Below are 11,873 nucleotides of genomic sequence, written 5' to 3'. Positions count from 1 at the left end.
AAAAACCTACATAGAAGTGAATCCACACAGTTCAAATGCATATGGTTCAAGGGTCAGCTGTAATTTGAACACTTCTAACAGCCGGCCACATTTATTTTTTTTTAAAGATTTTATTTATTTGAGAGAGAAAGAGCGAGAGAGGGCATGAGAAGGGGGAGGGTCAGAGGGAGAAGCTGACTCCCCACTGAGCAGAGAGCCCAACGTGAGACTTGATCCTGGGACTCCAGGATCATGACCTGAGCTGAAGGCAGTCACTTAACCAACTGAGCCATCAGGTGCCCTAACAGCCACATTTAGAAAAGTAAAAAGAAACAGGTTAAATTAACTATTTAATAATTTAACCCATATATCCAATATACTATTTCATATAATTTATATGAGCACTTAAATATGAATGTCTTAAATTATTTTTCATACTAAGCTTCTGAACCCCGCTGGGTATTTTATGCTCACAGCACAGCACCCTATAGGTGTGTGGTTACTCTATGGCTCAGCACAACTCCAGCCGGAATACAAAACCAAAGGAATTCATAATTGCCTAGAACAGGGTTTCAACCTTGTTCTAGGCAATTGAGATGCGGGGCTAGTTAACCCTTTGGGGGGAGGAATTCTTTCCCATGCACTGTAGGATACTTGGCAGTATCCCTGGACTCTGCCACTAGATACCAGAAGCATCCCCCCCGTTTTGACAATTAAAAACTTCACACTGCCCAATGTCCCAGCAGAGGGTGGGGAGCAGAGAGGGGAACCCAGAGAGAGACTGTAGACAGAAGAGGGTCCAAGAGAACTCTGGGAACATCTAGATTTAGCATCCACCTTAGGTAGTTTACATAGAGGAATTAAAAGGAACAAAAAGGAAGGACGGGGTATTGGTGATTTCACCTGAAGACCTGAGAGATCCAGTTTCTAGCACATAAAAAACCCAACCAATGTCTAATAGCTACATCAAGAAGTCTTTCCCCACCATCACTGGTAAGAATTAAGTTTTTCTCTTTTCTGACCCTTTCCATCTAGACCAAGGAATACCCATGGAGTTTCAAAAGCATATACCGAGGACAACTGACTGTCCTCAAAGAAAAATTCCATATACCCTTTTGGAGAGAGCGGCAGTTATCCAAATTAGAGGAAACCATAGGAACAAATTCGAATCACACTTCCACTACCTTTTGGACAATCAGCCTGCTTGGGCATAGAGAAGAAAAGCTGGGGGCTGGAGATGCACATGTGGGAAACTTCAGGATACAGGTGACCGATGAAAAGCCAAGGGAACTGGTGATACCACTAAAATGGAGAGCATGGAGAAAAGAAAGAATAGAGCCCCAGTTTCATTTTCACTGCCCTGAAAACTTACCAGCTTCCTTTCACCTTGAAAACCCAAATCTGCTGTTTAAAAAAAAGGGGGGGGGGTACTTTAAGAAACATCTAGAGAACAGCCAGTATAAATGCTAAGGGAGAAGAGGCCTGGCTGTAAAAAGTCCAGGATACGGTATAGCTGAAGCCCAGTGAGCAAAGGAGTAGGACAGAGAGAGCTAAGGTGAGAAGTGGGGCAGATCATGGAGGGCTTTACAGGCCTTTCACTGGATTCTGACTCTGACTGAATGAAAGGAAGAGCCCTTAGATGGGGTAGGGGGATTGAGGGGTGGGGCATTTCATACTATCTGATTTCCACTTTAAAAGCTTCACTCTGGGGGCACCTGGGTGACTCAGTCGGTTAAGCGGCTGCCTTTGGCTCAGGTCATGATCCCAAGGTCCTGGGATCAAGCCCCGTATCGGGCTCCCTGCTCGGTGGGGAACATCCTTCTCTCTCTCCCACAACCCTGCTCATGTTCCCCCTCTCGCTGTATGTGTCTCTATCAAATAAATATATATAAAAAATTAAAATTAAAATAAAAGCATCACTCTGAGGGGCACTGGATAGCTCAGCCAGTAGACCATGGAACTCTTGATCTCCAGGTCCTGGGTTCAAGCCCCACATTAGGCATGTGGCCTACTTAACTAAAATAACAATGATAATAATAAAATAAAATTGAAAAAAAAAAAAAGGACCACTCTGGTTGCTATGCTGTGAACAGATGGCAGATTAAAGGAACATTCCAGTTGCTATATTGTGAACAGACAGTTGATACTGTAGAAGCAGGGACATCAACTGGGAAAGAACTTAGGAAATCCAGGGGAGAGAAGATGGTGGCTCTTACTAGAGGACCAACAGTCCGGAAGATTGTGAGAAGTAAAACCAGCAGGATTCCTAATGGACTGAGCATGGGTGTAAACAAGTTCTTGGCCAGAATAACTGAAGTATGGAGTATCAACGGAGATAAGGGAAGGGAACAAGAGTGGTGGCAGCAGAGGGGTTACTTAACAGAAGATCAAATTTACACAAGTTTTGAAATACCAGATGCTTGAGCAAAAATAACAAATGGGCAGTAGAATATGAATCTGAAATTTGGAAGATCTAGACCAGAGATTTAACTTGGGAATTTTGATATATAGATGGCATTTGAATCCACAGGATCACCAAAGACCCAGAGCTTAACTATGGAACCTCTAACATCAAGAGGTCAGAGAGAGAGGAACGAGCAGAGGAAAATCAAAAGGTAGGAAAAACCAGGCATCATGTCCTGTAAGTCAAATGAATTAAGTGTTAAGGGAATAGAAAGTGGGAACGCCTGGGTGGCTCAGTTGTTAGGCCTCTGCCTTCGGCTCAGGTCATGATCCCAGGGTCCTGGGATCAGCCCCACATCGGGGGCTCCCTGCTCTGGGGGAAGCCTGCTTCTCTCTCTCCCACTCTCCCTGCTTGTGTTCCCTCTCTCGCTCTGTCAAATAAAAAAATAAAATCTTACTTAAAATAAAAAAGGAACAGAAAGTAGTCAACTATGTTAAAATACTAATACAAAAGACAGAAGTAGATGACCTAAAAATTGACCAAGGGCTGAGGGAAGTGGGGAGTAATTGCAAAGCAGAACCAGAGCCTTTTGGGGTGATAAAAATGTTCTTCATCTTGTAATTTATCAATGTATCAAACTATATTCTTTTTTTTTTTTTAAGATTTCATTTATTTATTTGACAGACGGAGACTACAAGTAGGCAGAGAGGCAGGCAGAGTGGGAAGCAGGCTCCCTGAAGAGCAGAGAGCCTGACGTGGGGCTCGATCCCAGGACCCTGAGATCATGACCTGAGCCGAAGGCAGAGGCTTAACCCACTGAGCCACCCAGGCACCCCTCAAACTGTATTCTTAAAATCAGTGTTATTTTACTTCACAGAAAGGACACCTCAATAAACCTTTTTTTTTTTTCCCTTTATAACAAGTGTGTCACACACCTCACAGAGGGCCTGCTAAGAGTCAGCAGGCCCAGAGCAAGCATAAGCGGGTGGGGGGAGGAGGGGCGGCAGATAAATGCGAGAAGCAGACTCCCGCTGTGCAGGGAGCCTAATAAGGCTCTGGATCCCTTAGATTCAGAGGATTGTGACCCGAGTATTGTGACCTGAGCCAAAGGCAGATGCTTAAATGACTCAGTCACCGAGGCATCTCCTTAAAACCTATTTAATCAGATTTTTACTCCCACCATTCCACAGGAACATTGCTCATGATTTTATGCTGCTAAGTCATGTGGTCACCTTTTTTTTTTAAACTAAAAAGATCAAAGCTTATTTCTTGCTCATATCACGTGCCCATTGTGGTGGTGTAGTGGCTCCTCCTCTGTGTTAGTCCAACGACTCAAGGGTTAACGGTGAACATAGGAAATTGTGTGTTAGGGAACAGCTTTGTATTAAATTGTTTTGTCTCTCTGTCAAATAAAAAAAATAAATTTTCAAAAAAGTTTAAGGGGTGCCTGGGTGTCTGCCTTTGGCTCAGATCATGATCCCAGAATCCTGGGATCCAGCCCCTCATCAGGCTCCCTGCTCCAAGGGAAGCCTGCCTCTCCTGCTTCCCCTGCTTGTATTCCCTGTCTCTCTGTCAAATAAAAAAATAATAAAACTTAAAAATTTTTAAAGATCTATTTACTTATTTGACAGCAAGAGAGGGAACACAGCAGGAGTGGGGGGCAGTGGGAGAGTGAGAAGCAGGCTTCCAGCCGAGTGGGGAGCTTGGTGCTGGGCTCAATCCCAGGGTCCTGGGACTGTGACCTGAGCTGAAGGCAGACACTTAACGACTGAGCCACCCAGGTACCCCAGGAAATAGCTTTATATTAAAAAGGGAAGAGTTGAGGGGCCCCGGGATGGCTCAGTGGGTTAAGCCTCTGCCTTCTGCTCAGGTCATGATTGAGCTGGAGGCAGGCGGGTTCCCTGCTCCGTGGGGAGGCAGCTTCTCCCACGCCCTCTGCCCGCCCCTTCCCGAGTCTATCTTGCTCTCTTTCAAAGAACTAAAACCTTGCAAAAAAAAAAAAGAGGGTTTAAGAGCAGGTGCCTTGGTGGTTGGATCAGTGCCACATCTGCCTTTGGCTGAGATCATGATTCTGGCGGGAGCCTGCTTCTCCCTCTCCCTCCTGCTCGCTCTCTACCCCCAACTCAAATAAATAAAATCTTTAAAAAGTAAAGAGGGTTTAAGAGAAAATGGACGGGGGCGCCTGGGTGGCTCAGTGGGTTAAAGCCTCTGCGTTTGGCTCAGGTCATGATCCCAGAGTCCTGGGATCGAGCCCCGTATCAGGCTCTCTGCTCAGCGGGGAGCCTGCTTCCCTCTCTCTCTGCCTGTCTCTCTGCCCACTTGTGATCTTTGTCAAATAAATAAATAAAAATTTAAAAAAAGAGAGAAAATGGATGGCAGTAATTACTGACAGAAACCAAGGAAAATGCTTTTGAGGAGTTTTGCTACAAAATGAATTAAACAAAGTGGTGGTAACAAGCAAGAGAAGTAGTCAAGAAATGTTTTTAGGGGGAGTTACAGTATTTGTAATGCTAATAAGAATGACCCAGTAAAGAGGCAAACTGGATGACAGCAGAGGCAAAGAACTACAGCAGCAGCCAGGCCTTACGGGATTAGGTGGGGCACTGGTCCTCGGTAAAAGCAAGCTAACCAGAGGGCATGTGATGTGGCTGCAGATACTAGAAGGGACCAAGTGTGAAGAGAAGGCGCAAACTCCCTCTGGTTGCTTGTTTTCTCAGTGAAGCATAAGTAAAGTAGGCCAGTAGGTGAGTTAGGCCTAAGAGAGGAAGTGAAAGAGACAGAGAACAGACTGGGGACCTGTAACTCCTGACTGCCTGGCAGAACCACAGGTCTCCTACACAAGGCAAGGTTCGTGAATCCTCATTGAATTGAGACCAGTCACTGAGACTGTTTTTCTCCATCACCTTCAGCCTCTTCTATCAAGTGACTATGAACAGATGAACTGGATTTAATCTGGGAAGTGGTTCTGCCAAGTGTGTACGATGAAGCTGGGGGACTGGGTAGCCCCAAGGGGTGCAAGGAAAGGGTTGTAAACAAAGAAATGATAATGACTGACACATATTTCAAGTTGGGTAAGGAAGTGAGAATAGAAGGGTGAGGGACAATGGAAAGTTGCATCAGTGAATTAGTTCCAATGGCATGGAAGGGTTGGAATCCTGAAGAAAGCAATCTGGAAAGACACAAGATGGCTGACATAAGAACAGACGGTAAGTTCTGAGAAATTAAGAGGCTGACATTTTGGAAGGACTGTCTCCAAACCAAAAAAAAAAAAAAAAACAAGGCACCCTTCCACGTCGGTTCCTGCACCACCAATGTGATTTATCCAATGGGGAAGGGGGAAAATACTGCCAGATGTCTTATCCACCTCCTATCTTAAAAGATGTCCAACACTAAAACCTAAAGGAAATTTGTTTCAAGAAACTTTATAACTAACTTTTTTTTTAAAGATTTTTTAATTTATTTGACAGAGAGAGAGATCACAAATAGGCAGAGAGGCAGGCAGAGGGTGGGGGGGGGCAGGCTCCCCACTGAGCAGAGAGCCCGATGTGGGGCTCGATCCCAGGACCCTGAGATCTGACCTGAGCCGAAGGCAGAGGCTTAACCCACTGAGCCACCCAGACACCCCACAATTGATTTTTTTATGATGTCCAGCTACCATTTCCATTATTCACTTTGATAAAAGTCTAGCATTATGATTCTAATGTAACTTTCTAAATCCAGTTATATGAGCTACATAAGAAATTAGTTTCTGATGAAAAACCACCTGCCAGTAGGAATGCTAGTCAACATAATACATCATGACATGTAAAGTCTATCAAATAGTTTAGTGAAATTGGGAAAGGTGGAGGCAAACTCTTCTTGCTGCAGCATAAGAATGCAGAAGAATTGGATGCCAAAAAGGGAAAATAAAAACAAAACACAAAACCCATGGCTCTGGACACCCAAGAAAGTAGACATCTGCTAATTTCGCACTAGAACCTATAACCTGACCTACAACTACTATGGACAAGCCACTGGGGTAAAGGTTCAGCAAATCTACTGCTCAGCTGAAAACCTGAGGGATTAAGAGCTCTACTAGGCCAACATAATGGCCCATAACCTGGGCCAAGTCGAAGATTTATCTTGCAGCCAGATAACTTACCTATTGTACACAGCCTATTTCAAGGAAACGGCCGTTAAGACCTGAATAACTCCTCAGAGAGCAAATATAAGAACAGGTCACAGAGGCCAATGCAGAGATGGAACAGGAGCATACCCATCAAGTAAAACAAGCCCCTCAGCAAATATGAGCAAAGAAGTTTTGTCTTAGACTACCAATGAGTATAATTTGCCAAAGAAAATTTCAAGGAGTTAAAACTTGCGAGTCTACCCCCAAGTTGGTATGTTATGCTTTCCACCAGAGTTAGAAAGTGTTACAATGTAGAGAAGAAACAGGTGAGGAAGGAAAAATCAGTCTCATCCATCTTGACCAAGAGATAGGCCCTCATCCTGATAGAGAAGTCCTAGGCACTGGGGAGCACCCATGGGTGGGGACTGGGGAGCACCACCGGGTCTTCATCAAGCTCTGTAGGTTGAATCCTACAGAATAAATCCTGAAGAACAGGCATGCCAACCCCAACAAACCTGATTAACACTCCATAAAGTAAAGCCTACATACTTTAAGCACTCCAGGCACAGATCCACAAGGGTTGATTTTGCTGCCAGGCCAACCGCTAGAAAGTATGATTTAATAATTAGTCTAAGGCAGCGATTCCTCTCTCGATAAGCAGGGTTTGTTGAGTAGGTAGGAAGCATCTATGTCCTGATCATTCCAGTCTTTCATCAAAAAGGGTGCTAAAATTTCTTCCTTCTTATAATCAGGAAAAAAAAGAGGTATGTTCTAAATAGCATTATTTTAATCCCTTCATTCCACTGCAATTGAGATTTCTTTCAATTAGTTCCCCAACTGAGTTGCCATCTGGAAAAAAGGTTAGAGATCCCTGTCACACTTGATATAAATTCCAAATAGATTAAAATTCTCAATTTAAAAAATGAAACCAAATAGTACCAGAAAAAAAAGCTAAGAATTTTTTTTTTTTTTTTTTTGGTAAGACTTTAACAACTTATTTGACAGAAAGAGACACAGTGAGAGAGGGAACACAAGCAGGAGGAGTGGGAGAGGGAGAAGCACATCTCCTGCTGAGCAAGTAGCTCAACTCGGGGCTTGATCCCAGGACCCTGTATCATGACTGGAGTGGAAGGCAGATACCGAACGACTGAGCTGCTCCAATTCTTTTCTTTTTCAAGTGCAGAAATCCCAAGTATGATGCAAAATCCTCAAGTCTTAAGAAAAGGCTGGAAATTCAACTACCACACATATAATTTTTCTACATGACAAAAACATCAAGTGACAAAAAAACACTGGCAACTTAGATCACAAAATTTCCTTAATTTATATATTGTTTCCACAAATTAATAAAACCAATACTCTTTTTAAAAAAGGTTAAGAACGGGGCGCCTGGGTGGCTCAGTGGGTTAAAGTCTCTGCCTTCGGCTCAGATCATGATCCCACGGTCCTGGGGTCCTGGGATCGAGCCCTGCATTGGGCTCTCTGCTCAGTGGGGAGCCTGCTTCCCTTCCTCTCTCTGCCTGCCTCTTTGCCTACTTGTGATCTCTGTCAAATAAATAGATAATTTTAAAGACAAAAACAAAAACAAAAAAACCTTTAAAAAAAAGGTTAAGAACTGAGAATTGAAGAGAAAAAGGAAATACAAATGGCTGTTAAAAACAGATAACTTACCGCACTCTTAAAAACATGTTAAGTTTAACTATATATTTTTTTCAAGATTTTATTTATTTAACAGAGATTACAAGTAGGCAGAGTAGCAGGCAGAGAGAGAGGAGGCAGGCTCTCCAATGAGCAGAACGCCCAATGCGAGGCTTGATCCCAGGACCCTGAAATCATGACCTGAGCCAAGGCAGAGGCTTTAACCCAGTGAGCCACCCAGGCGCCCCTACCTTTATCATTTTTAACTATTAGGCTGGAAAAGATAACAATGCACTGGATCTGGGTTTAAGGAAACATTTTCATACCGTGCTGGAGGGAATATAAACTGTAATAACTTTTTTTTTTTTTTTGTAAAGATTTTACTTATTTTAGAGAGGGAGGGAGAGAGTATTTCAAGCAGATGTGTGGAGGAGGAGGATGGAGTCCAATGCGGGGCTCAATCCCACGACCTTGAGATCATAACCTGAGCCAAAACCAAGAGTCAGATGCCTAATGGACTGAGCTTTTGAGAACAATATGACATGTACCAAAATGTAAAATGCCATTCCACTTCTATGAATATAGCTTACAGGTACATTTGCACTCATCAACATAACCATATTTCATTTAATACAAAATGTCATTGATTTTAAGGTGCATCACTGTTTCACATACCACTAAAATCCAGACACTGCTAACTATGGGTATCAAAATACATTCAAATTTCAGAGATACTAAAAGATATATAATCCTATAACCTCATATTAATTTCATTCCATAAAACTTTTTTAAAATTGAAGTATATTCAAAATCTGGTTCCCCGTCTTTTGCCAGGTCTTCGGCATTTTTATACATGGTACCATGGTAAAGCTATAGGAAACGTTTTTTGGCATCTTAGCTCCCAGTCCCAGACTTTTCAGGAAAAACTTTGTTCACTACTCAAGCCTGTTATTCAAACCATTTCTAGTCTATAAATAAACCAGAAAGTTCTACTCCAGTTCAAGTCATTGGGTAAAAACTATCTACTGTCCTCCTGAAACAGCCTGGATGATATCGATAAGACTGGAAGTTCTATACTCAGGAAGCTCCAGCCCCTCACATCTGGTTTTAATATTTCCTACATGGTGCAATTGAGAGAGGTCCCATCTTGTTACATAATGGAGTAAGGACAACGCAGCATGTTGGATAGAGGTGCTGAATGAAACCAGCAGGCTCAGCCCTTAAAGGAAGAACTAGCCCCGGTGGACAAAGAGCAGAGCAGTTTCCCTCTGCTGGCCTTGACAAGTTAGACCAAACAGGAGCAGTAATAAAATGCTCAGGGGCGCCTGAGTGGCTCAGTGGGTTAAAGCCTCTGCCTTTAGCTCAGGTCATGGTCCCAGGGTCCTGGGATGGAGCCCCGCATTGGCTCTCTGCTCCACAGGGAGCCTGCTTCCTCCCCTCTCTCTGCCAGCCTCTCTACCTACTTGTGATCTGTCAAATAAATAAAATCTTTAAAAAAAAAAAGAAACTAGATGGAAATGTAAAAAAACAAAACAAAACAAAAGCAACCCCCCTAAAAAAAACACTCAAAAAACCAAAACCAAACAAAAAATGCTCAATTCCGTTTTTAATGTTTACTTACCAATAAGCACTTCCTTTCTTGGCTGTCTTATCTAGGTGATGTGATGGACTGCTAGTACCATCCCTGCCCTGGTATCTCAGAAACGCTATTTACTGGTCAATAAAACAGTCCCCGCTCCTTTCAGCTGAAAAGGTTCATCTGAGTGTTCAGGCATCACCTCAAGCTTAACAAACTGTTAGCATAAGTTTATTTTTATCAAAATAATCCATGAGGGGTGCCTGGGTGGCTCAGTTGGTTAGGCGGCTGCCTTTGGCTTGGGTCATGATCCCAGGGTTCTGGGATGGAGCCCCATGTTGGGCTCCCAGTTCAGTGGGGAGCCTGCTTCTCCCTCTCCCCCTGTCTACTGCTCTGGCTACTCATACTCTGTGAAATAAAATCTTTAAAAAAAAAAAAAAAAAAAATCCATGAACATGGTTTAACAAATAGTTATGTAAGGTTTTCAAGTCTATCTTGTTTCTCTCCCCAGAAACAACTTTTTATAGCTGTTCTTACCTTTATGGGACTCAGCAAGATAGTCATTATCCTCCATTTACCACTTCTTAAAATTATGTTAATTTATACTATGGAATGAGTTTTGCTCTTACACATCTAATAATTCACTCATCCACACTTCCCCATTCTCCCAATTTAGTTAGCTGTCTGACAATGTATTACTACTAACAGTGCTAACATGATCGTGACTAGGTTGAGCCCTATAATTCTATTTTACAGGTTTTGGTAAAACATTTGTTTTTTTCATTTATTTTCTATGTACTTATCAGGAATTCAAGCTCCACATTCTTCAAATGTACCAAAAATTTCCTCAAAATATTAAAATACAGGAATTTTAAAATTCTGTCATGGAATTCCCTTCTGTAATTCTACTTTGCTCTGCTTCAACCAAGACTATATACTGTTCTCCAAGCCCAAAGCAAAGTGTTCCTGGGACTTCCCATGGTCATTATTCTGGGAGTTCTTTTTTACCTCAGCATGAGACCTCATAAAACACCAGTACTTAGCAAACATTACTCTAGTAGTTTGCAACAGCACTTAACCCCACAATCCTGGGGCGCTCAGTTAAGGGTCTGCCTTCAGTTTGAATGATGATCCCAGGTTCCTGGGATCAAGCCCTGCATCAGGCTTCCTGCTCAGTGGGGAGCCTGCTTCTCCTTCTCTGCTGGTCCCCCTGGTTGTACCCTTTCTCTCTGTCAAATAAATAAATAAAATCTAAGAAGAAAAAGCCCAAACAAAACCACAATGCTAATGCTCTACCTCTCAGGACTCCATCTCCCTAGAGTCTAGTTTAGTGTGAGGCAGCTCTGGGCTAAGGAGCCTGATTTGATTTGGCATTCACCCAAGTCAACCCCAATTTTGAGGCCTGGAAGACTCTTTTATGTCAAAATTAAGGTCTACCACCAAATCAAACCCCAATATCACCTTGAGAACATCTCTCCTAAGTCCTCTGACCCATCCAGAATGAGATGGGTCAGATCTGGGCCAGATGCCAACGCCACGGAAGCGTGACCATTCCCATCCCCACCTGACTTTCAGTGATAAAACAACTAGCTGCACACCCAAGGCCTAGACTGGAAGCTGCTTGCAGACAAGGTGAGGACAGGTATCTTTGTATTCTCTACCAAGTGTACTTAGACGTACTAGGTGACCAACCAGTCAAGTACTTCATAAACTATACTTAAAGCAAGCTCTCAGGTGCATGCTAAGCACACTTCACTCAACAGTAGGAATGGTGAAAGGCTACAGAAATCCATGTATGAATGCATTACTCTTCAACTACCACAGGACTCCTGAGCTAAGAGGAATCATATAATTCTATTACACAGAGCAGACTATGTAGCCTCAACTCAAAGGTACATCTAACCGGAAGCTTAAACACTAATTTCAAAAAAACTTAATGCTGAAATACCAGCAAGTCCAATTTAAATAAAATTTTAGAATTTATTTCCATTGTTCTTAATAGTTTTGCCTTTTAACAATAATCAGAGAGCACAGTAGAAATGAAGCATTAAACCGGCCAGATTTTGACAGTCATGAAAAACTGCTTAGGCTGTTAACAGGGAGACATGCTCTGAAAAAAAAAAAAGAACTCCCTTAAAATTTTAACCAGACACTGTGTTTTATGAAGA

Source organism: Mustela nivalis, assembly GCF_964662115.1.
Source record: "Mustela nivalis genome assembly, chromosome: 9".
NCBI classification, from domain to species: domain Eukaryota; kingdom Metazoa; phylum Chordata; class Mammalia; order Carnivora; family Mustelidae; genus Mustela; species Mustela nivalis.
This window is presented reverse-complemented; position numbering follows the sequence as displayed.